General features: G+C 51.9%; 1 long non-coding RNA gene across 8 annotated transcripts in view; it reads left to right on the plus strand.

The window, feature by feature from the left end:
- Positions 1-26,704, plus strand: part of LOC133772856 (uncharacterized) — a 168,756-nt gene that overhangs the window by 126,822 nt on the left and 15,230 nt on the right. For 3 of the 8 annotated variants that reach the window (XR_009867823.1, XR_009867827.1, XR_009867824.1), the window contains one exon: positions 16,369-16,476. This is a non-coding gene — a long non-coding RNA (uncharacterized LOC133772856). Of the gene's footprint in view, positions 1-1,181; positions 5,803-16,368; positions 16,477-25,095; positions 25,618-26,704 lie in introns of those variants that run through there. The other 5 variants (XR_009867828.1, XR_009867829.1, XR_009867830.1 and 2 more) reach the window with 4 other exon arrangements.

Raw genomic sequence — 26,704 nt, forward strand, 5'->3', positions numbered from 1 at the left:
TGCTTTTCCAGGCCATAGCAGAGAGCTGGATGGGAAGTGGAGCAGTCGGGACTTGAACTGGTGCTCATTTGGGATGCTGGTGCCACAGGTGAGGGCTAATCTACTGAGCCTCAGGGCAGCCCCTCAAATGAGGTTCTATAAAGACCCTTCCTTACAGGGCTGCTGCAGGATGGAGTAAAGTAAGACACCTCATATGGCCGGTGCTGGGGTACAGCAACTCCCTCCTGGCTTGTTTGTTCAAGTCGGGGCAAAGATTCTGATCCCCGTGTCCCCGGACAGGAAGCCCCTTCTCTCCTTTCCCCTGCAGCTCCAGACTGGAACCGGCCCAGGAAAACTGGCCAGCGAGAGGCAGCCAGGAAGAGCAAGCAGGGAGCCAGATCCCGTTCCCACGAGGCTGATGCCCGGGGACAGCTGTCCACAGGGCCAGTGTCCCGGGAACCATCTCACTCTTACTGCTGTCAACCTTGCGATAAAGCAACTTCTGTGCTAATTTTCTGACTGCTCCAGGGCGGCAGGTCTCAGAAGCAGACCAAATCCTCCTTTTTCTCCGTGAGTAGAACACCCCTGAGGACAGTGTTAAATCCCCTCCACACCCCTGAGCCTGCTGATGCTAGACTGCTCCTCCTCTTCGTCCCGTAATTCCTCATTTCACAGAGATGGGTGGGGTGGACGTGGTGACGCGGTGGGTTAAGCATCCCATGTGAGAGCGCCCTGAGACGGTGTCCTGCCTCCATTTTCGGTCCAGCTTCCTCCTCACGTGCACCCTGGGAGACAGCAGATGATGGGTCAAGGACTTGGGCCCCTGTGGGAGACTGGGATGGAGTTTCTGGCTCCTGGCCCCAACCCTGGCTGTGGCAGGCATTTGGGGAGCAAATCAGTGGATAGAAGATTTTCTCTCTGTTGCTCTGCCATTCAGACAAAATAAATAACTAAATATATTTTAAAAAAACCCTCAATCTTCCATTTAGGTTCAACATTAAAACGGGCTGGGGGGAGCGAGAGAAAAGGGAGGGAGGGAGGGAGAAGGAGAGGGTCTTCAAGCCTGGCTGCATACAGAGCAGGTGACCTGTCTGTGGGATTCTGGGAAGAGGCAGCCCCTGGCCTGCTCTCCTGGGGGCCGGGAGAGGGTCCTCCAGGGCTGGGGAGTGTTTCTAAGGATGCCTTCGTCCTCTTCCCTGCAGATCTGGTCATCCAGAGGCAGGCGGTGTTCTTGCTGCTTCAGAGGAAAAATCAAGACGCTCCCTGACGTGACATCCATCGACTATGTGCACACAGATGTCAGAGCACCCGGAAGACCGTATCATGTCCCGGCTGCACCGTGCTGTTTCCTCCACCTGCTGTGTCTACTGTGAGAGTCCCAGCAGTCTAAGCTTGCCCATTGCCACTGTCAGGGCACCCTGCAGGGGTCTTTGGCTTTGTCTCGTATCAAAAATCATTTTCCAGGGTCTCCTGCCCCTACATTTTTTGCTTTCTGTTTAAACAACAAAAGATCACTTGTAAGCCCCCGACCCCTAGAAAGAAAGAAAGCAACATGTGTGCCACATTTTTCTGCATGTAAAAATGTATGTGTGGGTCCCCTTACAAAATCAGGATGATAGCATCTAGAGCACTCTGGCGTCTGTGTGTTATCTAATACATAGATCATCATTTATTTGACCATTCATTGATTGCTTTTTTCTGATTAGACAAAAAATCCCTTAAAGTCACCACTGACAGCGCAGTGAACCAGGAGTTAGGGTTTTCTTCAGCTGAGGGTGTAGAGGGCTCAGTTAAACGGCTGTACTTGAAGACCAAGCTGGTGAGACCAGCAGGCCCAGGGTGTCCGATTAGCATTCCCACCTGCGCTGGTGCCTCTGCCCCTGGACCCTTGCTTAGATCACGTGCCCAGCCACTGCTGTGCCATGGCTCATTCCCAGGGTGGTGGTGTTGACTTGAAAGAAGCCTTCAAGAGCTGAGATCCTACTGGAGGTGGAAGGCAGTGAGGTCTTGGGGGGCTGTCCCACCAAGAACGGCCCAGTGCTGTGTCCTGGGCTGGGGTCGGGCCTCATGGGACAGGGTTGGCTTCCATCAGAATGGGCTGCTCTGAGTGAGCCTGGTCCCTCCCGAATCCCTCTTCTGCCTCCACCACTTCCCAGTCACCTGTGCCCGGACCCCTGCAGCACTGTGCTCCGAGAGGCCCTCCCAGAGCCAAGGCCACGCTGGCACCATGCCCCCGTCCCCCCAGAACTGTGAGCTAAAGAAACTTCTCTTGTTTGCAAAGTGCTCACCCGCATAGCAACACAAAATGGACTGAACAGCCATCCTGGAAGAGGAGTGTTAGCTCACTGTTTTGTGTGTGTGTGTGTGTGTGTTTTGGTTGCATGGGGGTTTGAGCATCTTTTCATTTCTTATAGACCATTTGCATTTATTTCGCTAAAAAAAAGCTGTTTGTCTTTTTGCCCACTTTTCTGCTGGTCTCATCCTGTGGATGCACACTTACAAATGAGTGGGATGTGGATTCCCCCGTTTTTCCTTGCCTTGTAGTTCGGTTGTGGCGATTTAGGATTGAGAAGTTTTAGATCGTGTGTGTGTGTGTGTGTGTGTCTACCAATATTGTCCCCTGCGACGACTCCCATGATATTTCTGCTTGGGAAATGTTTATTCTTGCTTTCTTTTACTTATGCAATGGGTTCATTTTTTACATTTAATCCCTTCATCTGTCTTAGAGCTAGTTGTTAGTTTCTTCCTCAGAAGGTCAGTCCAGGAGCACTGGAACGAGCGTGTGCGGGTGGCCACACCCATTACCTGCTCTGTCACACCTGTTACCTGGATGAGCTTCTATTTCAGTGCCCAGGTATCCAGCAGGTTGTAGCTGGGACCTGGATGAGTCCCCAGGCAGGGAGCACTCAGGCTGAGACATTATACTTCTACAGACACAAACTAAAGCCACATAGGCTTGCAGCACTCACATCCCATTGTTGACTGACAACCAAAATCGCCAGATTTTCTTTTTTTCTGGGAGTGAGGGTAAAACTTGTAGAGAATCCGGCTGGCGCCGCGGCTCACTAGGCTAATCCTCTGCCTGCGGCGCCGGCACACCAGGTTCTAGTCCCAGTTGGGGTGCCGGATTCTGTCCCAGTTGCCCCTCTTCCATTCCAGCTCTCTGCTGTGGCCCAGGAGTGCAGTGGAGGATGGCCCAAGACCTTGGGCCTTGCACCCTCATGGGAGACTAGGAGAAGCACCTGGCTCCTGCCTTCGGATCAGCGAGATGCGCCGGCTGCAGAGGCCATTGGAGGGTGAACCAACGGCAAAGGAAGACCTTTGTCTCTCTCTCACTATCCACTCCGCCTGTCAAAAAAAAAAAAAAAAAAAAACTTGTAGAGAATCCATCCCTCCGTAAGACACGCCAAGTGCTCTAAATTTGCATCTAATACTTCTACATAATAGAATCTATTAAGTAAATACTATTTATTATTTGGCTTTTTAAAAACTATATTTATTTACTTTGAAAGGTAGAGTGATAGACATGGCAAGGAGAGAGAGAGAGAGAGAGAGAAAGAGAGAGAGAGAGATGTTCCATCTACTAGTTCACTCCCCAAATGGCCATAATAGCTGGAGCTGGGCCAGGCTGAAGCCAGGAGCCAGGAGCTTCTTCCGGGTCTCCCACATGGGTGCAGGGGCCCAAGGATTTGGGCCACCTTCCACTGCTTCCCCAGCTACATTAGCAGGGAGCTGGATCAGAAGTGGAACAGCTGGGAATCAGGCAGCAGCTTTACCTGCTACACCACAATGCTGGGCCTTGTGGCTCCGCAGTCAGGACACTGGGCAGCACAGAGATGACCGGTGTCAGTCACCAGCCTAATGATGACAGTGGCAGTAACTGAAGCCCAACACTGTGCTGTGTGCATCACACACCCTGGGTCACTCAGTGTGGACAACACCACCAATGACTGGTTCCTGCCCCATCAGTGTCATCAAAGGCCACCTTCAAGTCTACGTCCAAGGACACCATTAAGGCTGGACTGGTGGAAGGACATGGCCCCTGGTGCAGAGATAGGAATCTCCCTTCACAAGTCTTCAAAGTGTTCATCAAGCCAGCGGGTATTATTTTTCAATGGCCTAGGAATCCCCCTTACCTCATTTCATTGGTCTATATGCCTCCATTTCAAACGCAAGAATCTACTGAAAGACTTTTTGTCAACTGCTTTGCTGAGATTATTTTGGGTATACAATGCTTACCATAGTCACCTGTTGAATCTCCCTACTCTGCTAGTTTTGGGGTACTGAATCCATGTCGTACCTCATCTTCTTTTTGAGATATTTTCAATCGACATGGTTGATGATTCTAGACTATTTCCCCCAGAGATTGCCACTAAGCAATGGACCCTTTGTATACATTTCAAAATTGAGTGTGATAATAGAATTCACTTCCTGGAGCCGTGAGGACTGAAGGACGCAGTGCTTGGCTGTGATTAGCATTAGACTGTCTACCTATTATTGAAAACCTTTGCAGTTACAAGTGGTAGAAACCCAATGAGAGCCAGCTTACATGCAAAGACGCTATTGCTCAAAGAATCTTCCCCGAGAGGTCCCCATCAAGCAAGTTCCACAGATCAACCTGGCTTTAGGCACAGCTGGGTTCAGAGCTCTGCTGTTGTCCCCAGTACTCACTCAAGTATATCCCTTCCGGCTCCACGGTTGCTTCATGTGACAGCAAAGCGGCAGTGGAGCACCTGCCCCCTGCTTGGGAGAGCTGTGGTGAGGAGCAGGACCCCAGGGCTTGGCCTTGGCTCCTATCCCAGTGAACTAGAGCCACACGAAGCTCTGAATTTGGGCAACTGTGCTTTCTCTAGGAGGTGGCGAGCACAGGAGCGCTCCGGATTATGAATGATTTTGCTGATGCTAACTGGGCTCCTCTTCCACCCTGTAGCTAAGGGGCAGCTAGACCTTTCAATGTAGCTCTTTTCCGGGAAGACAGACGGCACTGGACTGGAGCCGGGTGACCCCGAGCCATAGGCATAGGTGCTTGCTCCTCACTCCTTCGTTCACCCCTGTCTGCACATTCCTGGTCTTGATTCTTGTCCCTGACATCCCCAGGGCCCCTTCCTGTCTCCACTCAGCTCGACCCACAAAGCTGACAACACACTGACCTCGTCTTTACTCTCTGACCCCACCTTACGTCCCAGATGGGTTTTCCACACCTGGCAACTGACCTCTGAGTCACCCCTTGATGTACCTGGCTGGCCCGCAGGATTGGATCGGACGTCTGCTTGCTACTTCTCTGAAACGGGATTTGGGCCTCATCTGGTCACCTGCTGGGGCTGTGTGACGCTTATACGTATGCCAGGAGTCTGGAGCCCCCCGCCTCTTCCCTCCCTGAGTCGATCAGTCTCTGCAGTACCACCTCCAGCAGAGGGCATGGTCTTCCTGGAAGGTCAAATCCAGGCACTCTAGCCTCTGCGTGGAAATGGACAGGTGTCCACAACGCCAGCCACAGTGTCCCCTCCCCGGACTCCGAGCTGTCCTGAGTTGAGCTGAACTACGTGGCTGGGGAAGCAGCAACAGCAGCTCCTTCACTTGTCGGTGAAGTTCCTGTCCCGGACTGGACCTGGTTGTCCAGCTGAGACTCCAGCTTCCATACTGACCCCGTGAGCCCCTCCATGGTTTCCCATACACGGCCCTTCCTTGAGAGAGCGGAAGTTGCTTCTTTTGGCTTCTTGAACCTTTGCTGATCTCCCTGTGCTGTGCTCCATCCATTCTGGCTTTATAGATTTAACTGTGTATGCTTTTTTTTTTTTTTTTTTTCTCCTCCTTCTGATGTTGCCATTTGAACTCTATCTGGTCACACAGGCCAGCCTCCTGCAGCCCGCTGTGCTCAGAGTTTGGCTGCTCCATCCTGGTTGCTGCCAGGACCCCACTGTTCTGGGGCGGATCTGGGCTGCGGGCCAGGAGGCGGAATTCTCCACTCCGACACCGTCCACATGCCCAGATGTTCCTTCCGTGGACTTCCTCTTCTTTTCTTTGCCAAAGTCACGAACTTCAAGTGAAAGAAGGAATGAAAATACCACCTGTAACACCAATTCCTTCCATTTCCTCCCTAGAACTTCAAAGTAAATAGAAACACATTGGCTTTAGCCTCATAGATCACAGCCCAGCGGGCTTGGAAGAAGCCTTAGGAGCCAGCACAGGGCTTTGCTCCAGCTGCTTCTCTGATTATCTGGTTGAGCCGGGCTGGGCTGTCGCATCTGGGCACAGGAGAAAGGTGCCGTGAGCGACCTCCGGACGTCTGCATGGGGGTGGGCGGGTGACAGCGCAGGAGCTGGTTGTTGGCTGTTCCTGCATCAACCTGTTGTGCATTTTACAAGCGAGTAATCGAGTCTCCCACGCCTCGGGTTGTCCAAAGCCATGCAGGAAGCTAGGATGGATCTGGGCAGAATCCGGGTTGTCAGGGCTGTCCTGTCTCTGCCGATGCCTTGTCTTTCACACTGAATTAAGTCTCCTGGGAGGGCGAGGAGGCTCACTGGCTGACAGCACACGTGCCTTGCAATGCGTGCTGTCAACGTCTGCACCCAGCCAACTGTGTACAGCACAGCGGGGCCTGGGGAGGACCCACTGGTGCCTGTGGGACAGGGGGCAGCACTCCTGGGACTTTCAGAATCACGGTTCTGCTGTCCTGGGGCACGAGGGTGGTGACGAACCTAGGAAAGTTAGCCCTGGGCTGAACTGGCCACAGAGTACCAGAGGCTGGAGGGTGCCCTGTGTGGACTTTTTGTCAAGCTACAAATGGAAAATATGCTGTTGCATTCCGAGTTGGGGGAAAGCAAGCAGCCAGGCAGGGCTCCCCAGGATGTGAAAACTCACTGACTCGCAATGAGAAGTCAGGCCCGAGTCCAGGGAGCTGAGCGTGGACCGGCCCCAGCCTTCCGGTGGAGGCGGGCATGCTGCTCGACCGTCAAGGTCGGATGGAGTTGCTTTTGAAGCTGAGGTGCTCACACAGCATGAAGGGTCCCCGCAGGAGCAGGCTTGCTGTGGCTGAGGACTGGACCAGTGCGGAGGGCGGCGGGGGCTGCGGCCCACAAACCCTTGCTCAGCAAGTCCCTGGGAGAGGGTACTCACTCTGCTGGCTCCAAGTAAACTGGGGCTCCCAAGTAAAGAATACAGAGGGAGTGCACGTGGGCTGGGATCCATCCTCAGGACCGGCCTTCACGATGGGACAGAGTCTTGTTTTATTAAAAGCCCGCTGCTGGCAGAGAAAGCCGACGGCCTGCTGAGTGGGCAGGGGCCCAGTATCGCTGGGGGCAGTTCCAAGCCGGTGCTGGGAGCCAGCAGCTAAGCAGGAAGCACACGGCAGCGCTGATGGATCCGTGCTTTCTCTCTTTCTCTCTCTCTTTTCTGAAAACAGCTCTCTGCTTTGTGCGTGCAGGCACTCATGTGGCATTCTGGAGCCCCCAGCCGGGGTGCATTCCCAGCTACGCCCACCCCACCTCCCTCTTCCCTCACCTGCCCCGTGGCCCCACGGTCACCCCACTGGCCTCCCCCACCCCCACGGTGACAGGCCTGAGGAGGGCAAGAGAGGCCCAGCCTGTGGCCTGGGGTTATTCAACAGGGTTGGGGCGGGGAGGGAGGGGAAATGGACGGCTTTGTTTATTTGCTGAGTTTCCAAACTCGGCCGGGTTCATCCATTTTCAAGGAAGCCTTGAAAAAAAGGAAAAGGAGATTCAGTCCAAAAGACACGGGGAAAACCGGTTTTCTCTGCCAGCCACTTTGTTTTGATGATTTCATTTTTGACGTTAGGTGTGTTGGAGGCAGGCGAGGTGTCGCTGGTTTCACACCTCTGCTCCTGCTATTAGCCAAGAGTTTGAGAGCTGGGTGGAGGGCGTTCTCCTCTCTGCCCCTCCACTTCTGGCTGGGGAATGGGCGCTTGGTGTAGTCTTTTTTTTTTTTTTTTAAGATTTATTTATTATTTTATTTGAAAGGCAGAGTTACAGAGAGGCAAAGGCATAGAGAGAGAGGTCTTCCATCCGCTGGTTCACTCTCCAAATGGCCCCAACGGCCGGAGCTGGGCTGATCCAAAGCCAGGAGCCAGGAGCTTCTTCTGGATCCCAGCCACCTTCTACTGCTTTTCCAGGCCATACAGAGAGCTGGATCGGAAGTGGAGCAGCCGGGACTAGAACCAGTGCCCACAGGCACTGCAGGCAGTGGCTTTACCTGCTATGCCACAGCGCCGGCCTCTGGTGCAGTCTGCCATGATCACAGTTTCTGCTGAGTTTTTAGAGATGCCCCCGAGTCCTTAATTTGCGTGGTCGATTAAACTCATGTAAATGGCTTCCACCTGTACAAAACAAAAGAATATTACATGTGCTCCAACACATAATTAAAATAATTTTAAAAAATAAAAGGGGTTATACTACACTGGTTGCTTGTCTGTGCATGATTTTTTTTAACATGTAGAGTGGGGGCCAGCGTTGTGGTGTAGCAGATAAAGCTGCCTCTGGCAGCGCAGGCATCACATACAGTTGAAGTCCCAGCTGCTCCACTTCTGGTCTACCTTCCGGCTAGTGCACCTGGGAAAGCAGTGGAGGCTGACCCAAGTGCTTGGAGTTGCAGGATCCTGGCTGTGGCCTGGCTCAGCCTTCCCTTTGTGGCCATCTGGGGAGAGAATCAATGGATGGAAGACCTCTCTCTCTCTCTCTCTCTCTCTCTGTAACTTTAACTTCCAAAATAAATAAATAAATCTTAAAAAAAAAGTAGAATGAACAACTTTCATGTCAAATCCAACATATTAATGATGTATAGCCTTCCTTTTAATCTTTTTTTAAAAAAAGATTTATTTATCTATTTTGAAAGTCAGAGGCACAGAGAGAAGGAGAGTCAGAGAGAGAGGTCTCTTATTGGCTAGTTCATTCCCCAGATGACCACAATGGCCAGCACTGGCTGAAGCCAGGAGCCAGGAGCTTCATCCTGGTCTCCTACATGGTCAGCAGGGGCCCAAACACTTCTTTTGCTTTGCCCGGACCTTTAGCATGGAGCTGGAATGTAAGCAGAGCAGCAGGGACCTGAACCAGAGCCCACATGAGATCCTGGTGTCACAGGCAGCGGCTTAACCCGCTGTGCCACAGTGCTGGCCCCAGCTTACTTAAACAATACACTTTTCACATAGTGCCGGTAGATGTATATGTTTTTGAGAAAGTTTCTTTAAAGATAGAATTAATGGAGACACAGGGCTTTTAAAAAATAGGTGTATCCCATGTGCTTGAAAATCTTCATTTCACATTTGGACATTCAACATCATTTTGTTTAATTTAAGGAGTTCATTAATACATTAGATTCTCAAGGTCCCAGTTTCATCTTAGAAATATTTGAGTTTAACATTTCTGTTATTCACATCCTATGAGTCAGTGTATGGTGTAAGCTAAAATCGGGTAAACTCATAAGCTTTGCTGCACGTTGTAATAGCTCAGACATTCATCTATAGGCGATCTTAAAATCAGGGGAAGAAGTAATTTAAGGCCCAAATAGAGAGTGTCATAAATCATGTTAGACACAGTCTCCTTTTTCCTAAACTGTCTCTTTAAGACATTCAGTGAATTGGATGGTTGGTGGTGGGGGCGCGGTCCACACTTTTAAAAAAAGATGACCAGTTTCTATAGCCTTTCTCTCACCTAAAGATTTCCAAAGGGGAACAGGGCTCTATCAGTTGGCACAGAGTTCACTGCTGGTTAATTTAAAACACAAACTGCAAGTGTTTAATATAGTACTTACTTTCCCGTGAGTCACTGGGCCGAGAGCCCACGCTGTCTGTGCTGGGCAAGGATCCAGGATGAGAAGCAAGAGGCGCACAGACGTGAGCAGGCTTTATGAGTGCAGTTCACCACTGGTGATTAAGGACGCTCCAGGAGTGGGCTGTTAGCCCAGCAGTCGAGATGCCCGTGTGCCCCATAGCAATACCTGGCTTTGAGTCTTAGCTCCAGCTGCTGCGGCTGCTGCTGCTGCTTCTTCTAAAGATGTATTTATTCATTTGAAAGGCAGAGTTACAGAGATAGAGGAGAGTGAGAAAGAGAGAGAGAGAGAGAGAGAGAGAGAGGTCTTCCATCTGCTGGTTCACTCCCCAGATAACCCCTATAGCCGGGGTTAGGCCAGGCTGACGTCAAGAGCTGGGAGCTTCAGCCAGGTGTCCCACATGGGTGGCAGGGGACCAAGCATTTGAGCCATCTTTCGCTACTTTCCCAGATGCATTAGCAGGGAGTTGGATCAGAAGTGGAGCTGCCAGCGTTCTAGGCAGTGGCTTAACCCACTGCGCCACAGCTCTGGCCCCTGGCTCTGGCCCCTGGCTCTGGCCCCTGGCTCTGGCCTCTGACTCCAGTTTCCTGCCAGTGCAGACACTGAGAGGTAGCAGCGATGGCTCAACAAGTGGGTACCTGCCGCCCACATGGGAGAACTCGACTATGTTCCCAGCTTCCAGCTTTGGCCCAGCCCCGGCCTTTGTGGGCATTGGGGAGTAAACTAGCAGTAAACTCTCTCACTGAATCTCTCTGTCTCTGCACCTCTCAAATTGAAAAAGACAAAAAGTTCTTCCACGGCTGTCTGCTTCGGGATAAATGTAGTTGAAACCTTTCAGCCCCAAAGGAAAGCCTCACTGAGGATGCTGGGAGAAGAACGGGAGGAGAACGAAGGAAACGCAGACAAGCATCTACTTCCCTCACCAGCTTTTAGTCCAGGGGAGAAGGGACAACCTGTCTTGATGTTCAGAGGGAATTCATTATCCTGAAGACTAAACATGGGGCCAGCACAGAGACATGCAACCATTAAGCAATGCAGTTGATCCCTTGAAGGAAGTAGAGGGTGTAGTTTTGATCATAGGAAGCACCATTGATAGTACTTTTTCTGCTTTCTGGAAAGAAAATATATCTGAAACAGTTTTAGAAATGGGCTGTGCTGTGTGCAGCTCTGGGACAAGTGGCGTAAACACCGTAGCAGGCCCTGCTCCTCTGTATACGGCTACTCAATGGACAGTGAGACACAGCTCCGAAAGCTAGAAGAAACAAAGATGGCGGCCTGGCAGGAAAGCGCTTGAGAAACGTAGCATGGGGTGTTCCCTGGGTTTTCTTTCAGTTTCCCATATACCCTGGGCTGAGCTCCGCAGAGGTGTGCAAGCTGGGATCACCAGCAGGCACAGAAACACCACCACCACCAAGAACATCTTGTTCTCTGAGAGCACAGTCCAGGGAAAAGGAAGCCCAACGGAGACCCAGAAAGTCCGAGTTCCTGTGTCACAGTCCATGTCCTTGCAGACAGTGTACCCAAGCAACAGCAGCAAAGCCATGAGCTGTTCTGGCCCCTGGTCCAGCATCGGGACCCCCGCGGTGCCTGACTCTCCTGCGTGGAGGCAGCAGTGAAGCCGTGTGTCTCCCTGCACTGTCCAGTGGGGCAAAGGAGACCCAGGCCAGTGGCTTCTTCCCCACCCACGAAGGTTGCCCAACAGCAGAACTTCCTGACACAGTCATGGCTAAGAAAACCACACAAAGCAGCAGACTAAAAAGTTTATCATTAAATCAAAATGGAACTCTGAAGAATGTTGAAGTAATGCATAAGAAGGCAAGAAAAAAATAACAAGAATGAGAAATGGAAAAAAATTAATACAATGTCAGATTCAATCCTAGAATATCAAAATTATCTTAAATGTAAATGCTCTAAATAAACCAATTAAAATGCAGAGACTGGCAGAGTAGATCAAGAAAAGTGACCCTACTGTGTGTCGCCTACAAGAGACAAACCTCAAATTCAGTGGCATAGGCCAACAGCAGGAGAATGGGAGGAGATGCACCATGCAGTCGTTAGGAGGCAGGAGTGGTTGTTTTACTATCTGGCAAGGCAGACTTCAGAGCAAAGGAGGTTACTATAGGCGAAGAGCGGCATTAATCCTGAGAAAGAGGATTAATCCACCCAGAAGATGTAGCAGTTCTGTGGAGCAACAACAGTTTCATGTGTGTGAAGCCAAAATTCAGACAACTGAAAGAAGAAACCCACAACCCCCGAGTTCCCCAAACTCAAAGACTGTTAGAACTCTGGGAGATCAGCAAGAATATCGGGGAAGGCAACCCCACCATCAACTCACTGGCTCCCATTGACGTCTGTAGCACGCGCTATCCGACAGCTGCAGAATGCACATTTTTTAGAGGCCCATGGAACATTCTCCAAGATGTCCTAGGTGTTTAAACAATGTTCACAAGTTGGGAAGAAATGCAGTCACACAGAGTATGCCATCAGACCATAATGGACTCGAACTAGAAATCAAAGCAGAAAGTCGATAGGAGAATCTCCCAACACTTGGAAACTAAACAGCAAACTTCTGCATAATTCATGAGTCAAGTGGGGATCTCAAAGGAAATCTAAAAAATCCATAAAACTGAACATGAAAACCGAGCTTGTTAAAATGTGAGAGATGTTGTTCAAGCAGTGCCGAGAGGGAAATTTATGGGACTCAATGCTTATGTTAGAGAAGAGGAAAGATCTTCTTCAAGAGAATAGAAAAACTCAGCAAAATAAACTCAAGGCAAACAGAAGAGGGAAAAAAAATAACACAGAGCAGAAATCAATGAACATGAAAACTGGAAAGCAATAGAAAAACTGGAAACAGACAGCTCTGAAAAATCAATATAATTAATAATTTCCAGCAAGATTATCAAAGGTAAAAAGAGAAAAAACACAAATCACCGATATCTGGGATGAAGCAGAAAACACCACAACAGATCCTGCAGCCATTGAACAATTTAGAAAGTACTTCAAATGGCTTTTAGCTCATGAGTTCAACAAGTTAGAAGAAATGGACTAATTCCTCATAGCACAAACTCCTAAAACTCAGCCAGGATAAAATGAATAATCTACATATTTCTATGACTAGTAAAGAAATTGGATTTCTAAGTGTTTTTTTTTTTTACTTATTTGAAAGACAGAGCAACAGTAAGATAAACAGAGCAGTATCTTCCTTCTGTTAGTTCACGTCCCAAATGCTCACAATAGCCAGGGCTGGGCCAGGATGGAGCCATGAGCCTGGAACTCCAGCTGGGCTTCTTCCATGAGTGAAAGGGACACCAGTGCTTGCACGTCATCTACTGCCGCCCAGGATGCCCGTCAGCAGGAAGCTGAATCAGAAGCTGAGTAGACGGGACCGAAACCAGGTGCTCGGACATGGGATGTGGGCGTCCCAAGAGGTAGCTTAGCTCACTGTGCTTTGATGCCCATCCTGAGAAACTGAGTCTGTAATTAAAGTACTACCCCAAAAAGAAATCTTCAGGTCCAAATGGTTCCTCTGGAAATTTTAACCAAACATTCCAAGAAGAATTAATACCAATTCTGCATAATATCTTCCAGAAAATAGGAGAGGAGGGACCACTTCTCAATGCCATTTTTATGAGATCATAATTACTCTTATATCAAAGCCAGCTGGAGGTAGCATGCAAAACAGAAAGCTGAAGACCAATATCTCTTATGAACTTAGATGTGAAAAATTACCCATCAAATTTAATTCATCAAATTCAACAACGTATAAAAGGGGAAAGTCCACCATGACTAAGTTTATCAATATTTGAAAAATGGGCTAAAGAAGAAAAATCTTATGAACGCATCAACTGATGCAGAAAAATCATGTAAAAAGATTCAACACCAGTGAATGATTTTAAAAAAAAGAAGAATGGACTACAAATAGAAGGGTAGTTTCTCAACCTCACAAAGAACACCTGCCAAAAATCTACACCAGACATTGCACTTAATGACACTGAATACATTCCTGCTAAGGTCTGGAGCAAGGTAAGACAATCCACTTTCATGACACATATTCAATGTAGCACGGGAGATCTAGCCACTGCAATAAGGCAGGAAAAGGAAATAAACTTTGTGGTGGTTGGGAAAGAAGAGGTAAAACTGTCTTCTTTTTTGCAGATGATGTCATTGTGCACATAGAGAATCCCAAGGAATCTATGGAAAATAGACCGGTCTCTTTCCACTGGCTGCATGAATCAGTCGGTGGTTCAAGTTGTTCTTAGGGGTTCTGTTTGGGCACTGCAGTAGCTGGCAGCACAGGGGTAGAGACAAAGCTTGTACATGGCAGACCGGGCAATAGGACCGCTCCCAAGTTGTGTGCCCCTGTGAAGTGTCATTGGTCTCTCTGAACTTTGGTCTTCACGTCTGAAGTGGGGTTTACGATGGAGTCAGGGTCCGTAGTTGCGTGTTAAATGAGAGCAGGTGTATAGAACACTTATGACCGTACTTGCTGTGAGCACGGTGCTGTTGCTGCTGGGCCCGGGATACCGTGTTGTCTGCTGTGCTGCCCCAGGCACCACCACTGCAGTTCCGTGGTCCTGTGGCTTGTCAGCTCACTCCGTGAGTCTGACCATCCTGCTTTCATGTACCGCTCAGGGACAGCAACCCCTTCAGAAGTGCTAACACCAGATGAGCCTCACACGGCAGTCAGAACAGTGCCCCCTGTAGGAGGTTAAGAGAGTGGCCTCTGAAACCAGACACCTAAATGAGTTATGGCACCAAGTGTATGGTAAGGTGGAAGGCACTACATATGGCATAACTGTAGAGAATATTAAATTAATTAAATATACAGCCCTTTAGAAATCAAGTCAAACAACATGCATGAAATGCTTTGAGCATTCTGAGAATGACCGCTACAGTTACAGCTACATTAATAGCTGGAATTTATTGAGCACATCCTACGGTCAGCACCATGGAGAGCTTTGACCTACAATCTCTCACATAATCTACGTAACTGAGGGTGTTCTGATTCACAGTGGTCTTTCCCTGGCCATGATTTGCTTCCTACAGTTTCAGTTACCCGAGGTCAACCGTGGCCCAAAAATATTAAATGAAAACATCCAGAAATAAATAATTCGTAAGCTTTCAACTGTGAGCTGTTCTGAGTCGTGTGATGATGTCTCATGCCATCCCACTCCATCTACCTTGGATGTGAATCTTCCCTTTGTCCTGTGTACCCATACTACGTGGCAACCTCTCCGTGACTCCCTTAGCTGTCTTGATGATCAGATCAGCTGTTGGGGTAGCACAGTGCCTGTGTGCAAGGGACCCTTTGTTATTTGTTTGGTTTTTTTAAGAGGTTTATTTATTCATTTATTTGAGAGATAGAGTTACAGACAGTGAGAGAGACAGAGAGAAAGGTCTTCCAGCCGCTGGCCACAATGGCCAGAGCTGGGCCAATCAGAAGCCAGGTGCCAGAAGCTTCTCCCGAGTCTCCCACACAGGTGCAGAGACCCAAGAGCTTGGACCATCTTCCACTGCTTTCCCAGAGCTTGGGCCATCTTCCACTGCTTTCCCAGGCCATAGCAGAGAGCTGGATTGGAAAAGGAGCAGCCAGGACTCGAACAGGCACCCATGTTATTTCACAATGACCCCAAAGTATTAGGGAAATGATGCTGGCTGTTTTGTTATAGAATTGCTGTAGTTGTTCTATTTTACTATTAGTTATTGTCATTCATCTTGTACTGTGCCTAATTTATAAGTTAAATTTTATCACAGGTGTGTATTCATAGAGAAAAGTCACAGAATGTGTGAGATCTGGCACCAGCCACAGTTGCAGGCATCCCCTGGGGCTCAGGAGATGCGTTCCAGAGGGGTAAGGAGTGACAGCTGAGTGTAGGACAGGAGACCAAGGCCCAGCCAAGCAATTGGCCCAGAGACGCAGAGGACAGAACAGTGGGGTCCAGGTCTGTGTCCTCCTGCGTTCCTGAGAGCAGGGCCAGCACGGCCTGGGGGCCACTTCCACTGCAAGGTGGATGTGAGCTGGCCCTGGAAGCCCAGGGTGTAATATGTAGTGTGGTGGGGTGGGGGGAGCCATGGGCCACCCTTGGCCTCCATGTCCGAGCCTCCAAAGTCAGCTGGCGGACAAGGCTCCCTCTGGTGGGGCCCCGAGGGGGACATGCAGCAGACATCTGCTTCCTCGAAGGCTCCAAGGACCAGGCAGAGGCAGAAGCCAGGCCGAGCCCAGGTCTAGAAACAGCTCCCTCCCTTCTCACAGGGACTCGGCCTGTGCTGAAGTCACTGTGTCAGGTGCAGTGAAGGAAAACAAGACCTGCGTCACCGACTTGAAATAGGAGCGTGGTCAGGGGGCCAGCTGGGCTCTCGGGGGCCAGGCGGGCAGTCTCGGGGCTGGTATGTCCTGTTTCCTGTTTCGGAGGCAGGTTCCTGCCTAGCTGGGGTGGGAGGTATTAACATATGTTTGAAAAGCTCACTGGCCCCGCTTTCTCTCCATCCCACGTGAGATTCTTTCTGTCAACAACCTGCATTCCTTGTTGCTGACTGTTCATGCATTGTCTGGAGATTTTCTAGTTATAACAACTAAAAGAGGCAACCCTGCCGGTTTCTCCCCAGCTCTGCACCACAGATTCCATGGAGTTTTCCTTGAACATCCACGCCCGGAGTCAACAAGGAAGCCACTCGGTGGGTAACTCTGACAGCCCCAAGTGATGGCCCCAAAGGGTAAGGATGGGTGTGAGGGGAGGGTTGCTCAGCATCTGAGATCCTACTACTTTTGAAAGCCAGAGATTTTATTTTCTTTTTTATAGCTCAGCTATATTTAGGCCAATAAATTGCATCCAAAGCTATCTTTGGGATGATTCAGTCAATGAATGCTTTCATTTTCAAGAGTTATGGGAAGATTCTGATCCAGACAAGAGCGTGTAGCTCCATCCTCCCTTCTCTCCCTCCAGCCAAGTTCAATGGTGAACTCTGGAAATAATGAAGCAGGCGATCAGAGGAGCATGCTGCCCGGGGGTAAATGAAAGGGGAAGAGGAAGTTAGGAGTTTTAGACTGGAAGGACAACATGGCGGCAGGGTTGTCTTCCCACCCTCATGTCCCCCGGGGGAGGTGACATGGGCCTGGCAAATCCTGATTGCAACCTGGTCCCCAAAGGAAGGCAGCGTGGATTCAGGGCTCCTGCTTCCTGGAGGGGCAGAGAGACTCTGGTCCTCTTCTGAGGAGGGTGGCTGGATGCTCCCTACAGAGGGGCTTGCCCTGTAGCTGCAGGCTCGCTGGGCAGTGAGCTCAGCTCCTGTGAGCCTGGGATTCCCCCTGCCACAAAGGGCGCCCGGAGGCCCAGCCTGAGGCTGTCGCTTCAGCCAGGCAGACACCCGCGAAGAGGCCATGTAGGGTTCTCTTTACATCAAGTTCAAGAACAGACAAAGCCAAGGGCCTGGCATTGGGACACAGCGGGTTAAGCCACTGTTTGCGATACTAACATCCCATGTTGGAGAGCTGCTTGGAGTCACGGTTGCTCCACTTCCAATCCAGCTCCCCGCTAGTGCACCTGGAAAAGCAGCAGAAGATGGTCCAAGTGCTTGGGCCCCTGCACCCTATGAGAAGTGAGGATGGAGCTCCTGGCTCTGGGCTTAAGCCTGGCCGGGCCATGTGGGAAGTGAACCGGCAGATGGAAGATCTCTTTCTCTATGTCTTGCCCGCTCTCTGGTTGACTTCTCAATGAGACGTCCAGGGCGTTCTAATCTTTTTCCCACCAACCACCAGGGTGAGAGGCGCTGGCAGAGGGAGCTGTGCATTTTCACAGAACCCCTGTGTGGCTGCACCACACAAATTGAAATTGCATTACCATGGGGTGGGGGCTTCCAGAACACTCAGCGTGACCCTCTAGTCTGCCGAGGAGGGCGCTGGGGCTGGAGCATGGATGGGGCTTGCACGCTGAGCAGTGAGATCGCAGGTCCCCGAGGACGCCGGGACTTGGAGGACACAGAAAAGTCTTCTTGTTCTAGAATGAGCCACTGTGCTTTCCCCCTCGGTTCCATTCTTTGCTTGCGGCCATCACTGCCAGGCTCAGGAAACCTCCCTGGGTGGCGGCTGGGGTGGAGGCTGGGGGCGTGAGCTCCAGGCACTCCTCCTCTGGGGTGAGCTGTAGCACAGATTCAGCTGTGTGCAAGGGCAGAGTTCAGGCTGAGACTGCAGGGGTGTGGCGGAGAGGCGGAGAGCACACCCGGCAGGTTCCAATCCGCCTCCACGTCCTGGGGCCTCAGCATCCCTACCTGGGAAGTGGGCATCCTGCCTGCTGTGAGCATAGCAGGAAGGGCTGGGAGTGGCGAGGGCAGATGAGGAGCCCAAAGGCAGGTGCTGCTCTTCGACTCCTTAGCTGCGGAAAAAGAGGCAGAGGTGGCTTCGGGTGCTTGCCCACCCAGCCGGAGCCTGCCTGTTGCCTGAGCCTCTGCCGTGCAGAAGCACCCCCCCTCAGCGATACCTGGCCTCAGAGCAGCACTAGCCAGATGGGGGGGCCGGGACCATGGAAGGGGAATCTGCTAGGCTGGCGGAGCTTTGATTTCAGGTAGAGGCGCCAAAGGCAAACCTCCTTGACTCGTGGCCTCGGGGCTATGATTCTAACCAGCAGCTGCCCTGGGGCCAGTGCTTCTGCAGCTCGGGCAGGAATGGCAGGTCTTTCATTTTTTAGAGATTTATTTATTTATTTTGAAAATCGGAGTTACAGAGAGAGAGGGACAGACACACAGAGAGAGAAGAGCGAGCTCTTCCATCTGCTGCTGCACTCCCTAGATGGCCACAAGGGTCAGCACTGGGGCAGGCCGAAGCCAGGAGTCAGGAGCTCCATCTGCATCTCCCATGTGGGCGCAGGGGCCCAAGCACTTGGATCATCTTCACTGCTTTTCCCAGGCCATTAGCAGAGAGCTGGAGGGGAAGTGGAGCAGCCGGGACTTGAACCGGCGCCCATAGGGGATGCCGGCACTGCAAGTGTCAGTTTTACCCGCTGCACCACAGCGCCGGCCCCAGCAGGAAGTGTTTTGAAAGCTGGGGATCTGCCCACTGGAAAACACTCCCTCCTGGGATTTGTCGGTTGATGGTTGGAATGCCCACTGTCAGAAAGCTACTTCTTTGGCTTAGTTTTCGGTCCTCGGTCAAAAGGCCTTCCTCTGGGAGATGAGAGCGACTTAGCCTGTTGATTACTAATTAATTCTGTGAACACAAACAGACGGCTTTAAAGAGGGCAGGGGAGAAGGCTGCAGAATCCCCCGAGTCTGAAGGAGATGACCATGGCAGGAGCCCCCCACCCCGTTCTCTGGAGCACCCCAGTTACAGCTGTGCTGTGCTCAGAGGATCCTCACACCTCACACAGCGACCTCCCGCTCCTCTGATGTAAGGATGCTCCCCACTCTATACAGGAGGTGCCCCGCCCCACCCCCGCCTCCAAAAAGCCCATCTGGGCTCCTGCTTTGCCTTCTTGCATAGCGGGGGCAGAGGGAGCCACTAAAGAGCCGGGGAGGGGCAGTAGCATCCGGGTCTCACTTGCACGGTCAGCCTCTGGGACCTGGAGCTCCTGCCGCAGGACCCTTGCCTCTGCCTTTCCCTCTGCCTGGAGCACCCAGCCAGAGGTGGTGGAGAAACCGTGCCCTGACTGAGAGCACACACGGCTCTGTGCCCGTGCGCCCGCTGCTCTCCTGTCTGTAGTCTGTCCTCGTCACGGGCGTGCCTCTCCTTTCTCTGTCGCGATGTCAGAGTGTCCCAGTCCTGAACACATGCCCATGATGTGGTGGTGTTTTGCAGATAGCTACAGAATGGAAGAGTGAAGGAAGGAATAAGCACAGAGAGAGAGAGAGACAGAGAGAGAGAGAGAGAACGGGGCAGTTTCTGCAGCCACTGTCCACATGGGTGTGGGAGGCCACGGGTGGACTGCAGCCACGCGTCACTGTTACAGCAGAGCTTAGGCTGCCCTGGGCAGGATGCTGAGGGTCCTTCTCGGTGCCTCTAGTGGAGCCAGCACAGGACTGGACAGACGAGGAGCCAGCAAATGGTCATTCCCGGGGAAGACACCAGAGTCAGCGTTTTTACAGTAATGGCATCTTGGCCTCCTAAGTGACCTTGATGGGCTGTATTCTTGCCTGTGCATCTAAGGTTTGGTGCAGTTCTTTTTTAAGAGGCTGGAGGTAGGAAGACGAGTTTCTAGGGTCCGGCACTGTGGCGTAGTAGGCTAAGCCACCACCTGCAGTGCCAGCATCCCATATGGGTGCTTGTTCGAGTCCCGGCCACTCTACTTCTGATCCAGCTCTGTGCTATGGCCTGGGAAAGCAGTGGAAGATGGCCCAAGTCCTTGGGTCCTCGCACTTGCATGGGAGACCCGGGAAAAGCTCCTGGTTCCTGGCTTTGGATCGGCCCAGCTCCATCTGTTGTGGCCATTTGGGGAGTGAACCAGTGGTTGAAAGACCTCTCTCTGTCTGTAACTCTGCCTCTCAAATAAATAAATAAATCTTTAAAAAAAAATAAAGACCAGTTTCTAGCGATAGCGGCAGGAACTGATACCCGGGGATCTACCACAAGAAGCTGACACCTGCCCGAGAACTGGACACTCGCTCTTTTTTTTTTTTTTTTTAAAGATTTATTTATTTTACTTGAAAGTCAGAGTTACACACACACACACACACATGCACAGAGAGAGAAAGAGAGAGAGAGAGAGGTTTTCCATCTGCTGGGTCACTCCCCAATTGGCCACAACAGCCGGAGCTGAGCTGATCCGAAGCCAGGAAGCAGGAGCTTCTTCCAGGTCTCCCATGCAGGTGCAGGAGCCCAAGGACTTGGGCCATCTCCCACTGCTTTCCCAGGCCATAGCAGAGAGCTGGACAGGAAGAGGAGCAGCTGGGACTAGAACCAGCGCCCATATGGGATGCTGGTGCTTCAGGCCAGGGCGTTAACCTGCTGTGCCACAGCGCTGGCCCCAAGGCCACTTGCTCTCTTGTCGAATCCCTACCAAAGCTCCCTAGGATACAGCTGAGAAAACCAAGGCCTCATCCTGCTGCAGTGAGTTCCAGTGGCTGAGGGGTGGCTCCGAGCGGGGAGTCAGGCTGATGGAAGAGACCCCTGGGGCCCCTGCGGCAGGTGCCAAGTCAGCTCACGTGGGGGTACCCTGCGAAGTGGGCTTCTAGGGGGAACAGGTTCTCTTTGCCCAGCCTGCCTGAGTTGGGTCTGGCTTCATGTGCTCAGCGCTGCAGATGCAAAAGAGGCCCAGCCTTCTAGCTCCATCCGCCCAGGACACCACAGGCCCTTGGCCAGCCAGGGCCGCACTGGCTTGTCCTGGGCTCAGCGCGAGACAGGGGGAGCACTCAGTAAAGCGTGGTTGCTCTGCAAGATGCTTCTGCGGCTGACTCACGTTCTGGTCTTGTTTGTGCCCCTTTGTGGACAACCCCCCCACTCCAATTCCACACTTGCTGAGTCAGCATCTCAGGCCCATGTCCATGGCAGGTGGACAGAGCCCCAGGGGGCCACGTCAGTGAGACTCATCATATGGGGACCGCTGTGGCAAGCAGGCTCCACCCCAGGCCACTTCCACCAGAGTCAGTGGGAGGAGCCCAGGTGATTCCCAAGCAGCGGGAGGGCTGGGACCAGAGCGGAGGTTTCCTGCCTCCAGTGCCAGCGCTGACGTCTGTGCAGGCCCAGATGCTCTCCCCACGCCGCCACCACTTCCACTTCCTGCGGGTGGCCGATTCTTCTCCTGACTCAAGGAGAAATGGGTCTAGGCCCCAAGTCCTGGAGAGGGCGCACCTGCCTGCCTGCTTTCTCCCCCTGCTCCCGCGTGTGTCTGGACTGACAGTGACCAGGAGACTGCGAAAGGAGGCTGCCTGCCAGTCACCGTCCTCTGACACCCGGCTTGGGTTGGTTTTCTGGTGGGCGGCAACTCTGTGCACAGAGAGAGGAGTTAGGGTCCCTCAGCTTGCTTCCTCTGCACTCCGGGACCTGGGCCTCTGCCAGTCCCCAGTCACCTTGCGTCAGTGGGACCGGAAAACACCTTTCTTCTCGCTGCCCCAGCCCTTCTCCTGTGTCTTCGCTCTTCTTTCTCCATCTGTCTTCTGTTTCTAAGGCCCTCGGCCCCTTTTCTCTCCCCCCACCCCCTCTGTGTTTTGCACACAGTCATGCTGATTTGAGCCTGTGTGGTATCTTCCGGCCAAGGCTTGGCTGGGCCCAGGCCACATGGAGGGAAACATGATTAAAGCCGAGAGGGAAGAGAACACCAGCGAGAGGCGGCTGTTGTGATGGTGTTGTGCCGAGGCAGCAGGCACCTGGAAGGGCCAGGACGGCCTGGGACCCCAGGGAAGGCGCCAGTCAGGCCCTGGCAGAAGGAGCACGGAGTCAGGACGTACGGCCACAACGTCCTCAGAGTGTGCTACCTGGCCTGGCAGCACCGGCAGCACCCAGGAACTGGCAGAGATGCAGAATCTCAGCTTCTACCTGGGACCTAGAGAAACAGACACTCCGGGGGTGAGCCCAGAAATCTGGTTTTCATCAGCTCAGGTGGCTCTGATGCATGTCGGCCTTGGGGGACCCCTGCGTATAATGCACAGGCATTCTGCCTGCCATCACCCAGTGGGAAGAAGGTCTGGGGGTCTGCAGGGTCACCAGGAGGCCCCTGATGTCCGAGCGGGAGGCAAGGGGCAGGGAGATCGGGGGCATGTGGGGCAGGGGACCCTGCCACAGTCCCTTGGGACGTAGGGCCTAAAAGCTGGCCTGGTGTAGGAGGGACTGATTGGGGGTAGGAAGCTGGGAGAACTCAGTTCAAAGAAGAATCCTTGTTTGCAAGCATGAATCCATCCTTGTTGTTCATAGCTGAAATGCTACTGGTGACAAACACGATTTTTACATTATCCAAATAAAAAAAATAACTCTGCTAGCTTCTACAGCAGACAGTAAGTGAAGCAACCCCTCATTCCCAAGTTATTGCTGAGAATCCGAGAAAATTGTTGAAGTCTCCGGAGACACAGCTGGGGCCACACCATCCATCTTCTTTCTTTCTTTCTTTTTTTTTTTTTTTTGACAGGCAGAGTGAACAGTGAGAGAGAGAGACAGAGAGGAAGGTCTTCCTTTTTGCCGTTGGTTCACTCTCCAATGGCCGCTGCGGCCGGCGCATCTTGCTGATCCGAAGCCAGGAGCCAGGTGCTTCTCCTGGTCTCCCATGCGGGTGCAGGGCCCAAGGACTTGGGCCATCCTCCACTGCCTTCCCGGGCCACAGCAGAGAGCTGGCCTGGAAGAGGGGCAACCGGGATAGAATCCAGCGCCCCAACTGGGACTAGAACCCGGTGTGCCGGTGCCGCAAGGTGGAGGATTAGCCTGTTAAGCTACGGTGCCGGCCAACACCATCCATTTTCTAAGACAGGATTTCTCTGGGGCTGGGGCTGGGGCTGGGGCTGTGGCATAGTGGGTAAAGCCACCACCTGCAGTGCCAGCATCCCATATGGGCACCGATTTGAGTCCCGGCTGCTCCAGTTCCAATCCAGCTCTCTGCTAATGGCTTAGGAAAGCAGAAGATGGCCCAAGTCCTCAGGCTCCTGCACTTGTGTGGGAGACCTAGAAGAAGCTCCTTGCTCCTGGATTTGGATGGGCCCAGCTCTGGCTGTCCCAACCATCTGGGGAGTGAACCATCTGATGGAAAACCTTTCTCTCTCTCTCTCTTTGCCTCTGCATTGCTGTAACTTTGCCTTTCAAATACATAAATAAATCTTTTTTTAAAAAAAGATGGGATTTCTTTGTCCATGAATTCATTCTTTTCCCCCTTACTCATTCCCCAGTAATTGTTGTGTAGCTCCCCTGGGTCGGGCCCTGCGCTGGGGGCTGGGCAGCAGCAGGAAAGGCTAGAAGTGACCAGCTCACTGGATGTGGAGGGTCTGCACCCCTCCGGTGCCGGGCTCTGCCTGCTGGCTGCTTGAAGCAAGCCCCTGCTGACTCTCCCCAGCTTGGTCAGTCCATCTGGGGATTCTTCATGCAAAGGAGTGTTTCTGGCAGCCTGCTGTTTGCCATACTCTGCAAGGGGCCCTCAGGGTGTCTGAGTGACCCAGACTGACTTGGTCCCTGTCCACGTCCATGGGAAGATAAGCAATTGAGTACCGCAATGCAGGGGTGGCGTGGGGGAAGGCAAGGCTGGGGCCTCGGGGGCTTGAGGAGGCCCTGACCTGTCTGGGAGGGGACAGGAGAAGGCTTCCAGGCTGAGATGGGAAGCTGGAAGGAGATGAGTCAGCTTGGGGGAAACAGGTCCTGGCTTGAGCAGAGGGCCAGAGCAAGGGAGAGCCCAGACTCTGCACAGACCTGAAAGGCGTTCACAGGGGTGAGAGTGGGAGGGCCGACCCGGTCCCGGAGACCTGAGTCTCACCATGTACCCTCTTCTCAGTTTGGGGCAGAAGAACTCCTGGCAAGGCAGACAAGCCCAGGAAGGAGCATGAACCACTTCCAGCCTGTCACTTGCGCTCCTGGTTTGCTCTTGGGCTGGGCGCTGCCATACGGGGGACTCCCAGGTTATGGGATTGCCGTCCAACCTCTTGTGTCTTTCCCACTGCCGAGGGACGCTCCACTGGCACGCGGGCAGAGAGAGCCAGTGCTCAGCAAGTGTGGGCACGAACCTCATCACCTGGCTTTATTTATGAGGCCCAGGCAGATGCCAGCCCATTCGGTGACCGGACACCGATCCTGTCCTTCCGAGCAACCGACAGCCGGCCCCTTGGCAGGTGCGCGGCAGAAGCCCAGGGCTGCAGACAATGGACACTTTAATCCCAGGAGCGGGTTCAGTGCCAAGTCTGGAAGTGGAGACGGATGACTCCTACCCAGCAAACCAGTGAGGATGGCATGATGTCTGGAGGCCTCAAATGCCTGGTATCTGACCATTCTGTAACCATTGGTTAAGGTAGTCGAGGTCATAGGCTCAGATTGTAAACTTCATACTTTACTTGAAGCTCTTTTCCAGCTGACTTTAAAATGACTTTTATGTCTCTGTTTTCCTTTGAGTGAGCATATACACAAGAAAAGATAGGGCACTTTTACTGTCCAGACACAAGTGATGATTTAAGATAAGCTTTGAAGCTCACGTTGGGCCTAGAAGTTAACACACCTGGGTGCCGACACCTGGCTCCAGCTCCTGGACTCCTGCTTCTAGCCAGTGCAGACCTGGGAGGCAGTGAATGGGTCTTAAGTAACCGGGTTTCTGCCACCCATTTGGGAGGTCTGGATTGAGTTCCCAGCTCCTAGTTTTAGCCCTGCTCAGCCCCAGCCACTGTGGGCATTTGGGGGTGAACTAATGAATGTGAAATCTTTCTCTTTTTGTCTCTCTCCAAAACAAGATGAAGCTGGAACCAATACCAGCTTCCGAGAGCAGCCTGTCTCACCAGAGCAGGAGGAGCCTTGAGACTCGGCAAAAGGCAGGGTTGTTCCTCGAGGAACGGCTTCCCTGCCTACGGCAGGTGCATCTGGTTGACCGAGGGCCTGATCAGGAGCCTGAGGCATGGAAGGGCGCAGATGCCCAGATGGCTCCACACCCTCGGTTCTGGGCCCGGCAGGGTGGATGGGTGCAGATTCCTCTGGGGAAGGAACAAGAGCTTCCGGTTTAACAGTTTCTGGCCGTCCTCCACCTGCCAGACCCAAATTCTATCTTTAAAGAAAAATTAATTTGTTTACTTTTAATTGACATATAAAGGTTGTACCTATTTATGGGGTGCCCTGTGATGTTCCAATACAGGTATACATTGTATAATGCTCAAATCAGAGTAAATAAAAACTATCCTCTTAAAGATTTATCATTTATTCGTCGTGAAAATATTCAAAATTTTAGCATGGTTAAAATATACAAGATGTTATAATTTTCCATCATCCCCTTACTGTGTAATTTAAAAGGCACTTCAAAAATGTTCATGGGAAATGGAATTAAAAAATAAAAATAAAAACCTTTTTCTTTTTAGTTTTTTTTAATAATACGTGTTTTCTTTTTTTTTTTTTTTTTTTTTTTTTTGACAGGCAGAGTGGACAGTGAGAGAGAGACAGAGAGAAAGGTCTTCCTTTTGCCGTTGGTTCACCCTCCAATGGCCGCCGCGGTAGCGCGCTGCGGCCGGCGCACCGCGCTGATCCGATGGCAGGAGCCAGGTGCTTCTCCTGGTCTCCCATGGGGTGCAGGACCCAAGGACTTGGGCCATCCTCCACTGCACTCCCTGGCCACAGCAGAGAGCTGGCCTGGAAGAGGGGCAACCGGGACAGGATCGGTGCCCCGACCGGGACTAGAACCCGGTGTGCCGGCGCCGCAAGGCGGAGGATTAGCCTAGTGAGCCGCGGCGCCGGCTTGTTTTCTTTTTTTTTAAGATTTTTATTTATTTCTTTTAAAGGTAGAGTTGCAGATAGTAAGAGGCAGAGACAGAGAGAAAGGTCTTTTATCCACTGGTTCACTCCCCAAATGGCCACAATGGCTGGAGTTGAGCCGATCCCATTCAAACTCTGATTTCTTTCTTTCTTTTTTAAAAGATTATTTATTTGAAAGGCAGACTTACAGAAAGGGAGAGAGAGAGAAAGAGAGAGAGAAATTACAGAACATTGCTGGTTCACTCTCCAAAAGGTTGCAATGGCCGAAGCTGGACCAGTCTGAAGCCAGGAGCCAGGAGCTTCATCCGGGTCTCCCACGTGAGTGCAGGGGCCCAAGGACTTGGGCCATCTTCTACTGCTTTCCCAGGCCACAGCAGAGCTTTGGATTGGAAGAAGAGCAGGTAGGACTAGAACCAGCAACCACATGGGAAGCCGACTCCATAGAAGGAAGATTAACCTATTGAGCCATGGCACCGGCCCCATAATGTGCATTTTTGTGAACTTTTTGAAATTTCTTTGGAAGCCACCAGAACTGATTTCTCTTATCTAACTCTTAGTACCAGTGCCCAATCTGGCCCCATGCCTCTCCCCAGCCTCTGAAGA

This window comes from Lepus europaeus, chromosome 13 (genome assembly GCF_033115175.1).
Source record: "Lepus europaeus isolate LE1 chromosome 13, mLepTim1.pri, whole genome shotgun sequence".
In the NCBI taxonomy this organism is placed as follows: domain Eukaryota; kingdom Metazoa; phylum Chordata; class Mammalia; order Lagomorpha; family Leporidae; genus Lepus; species Lepus europaeus.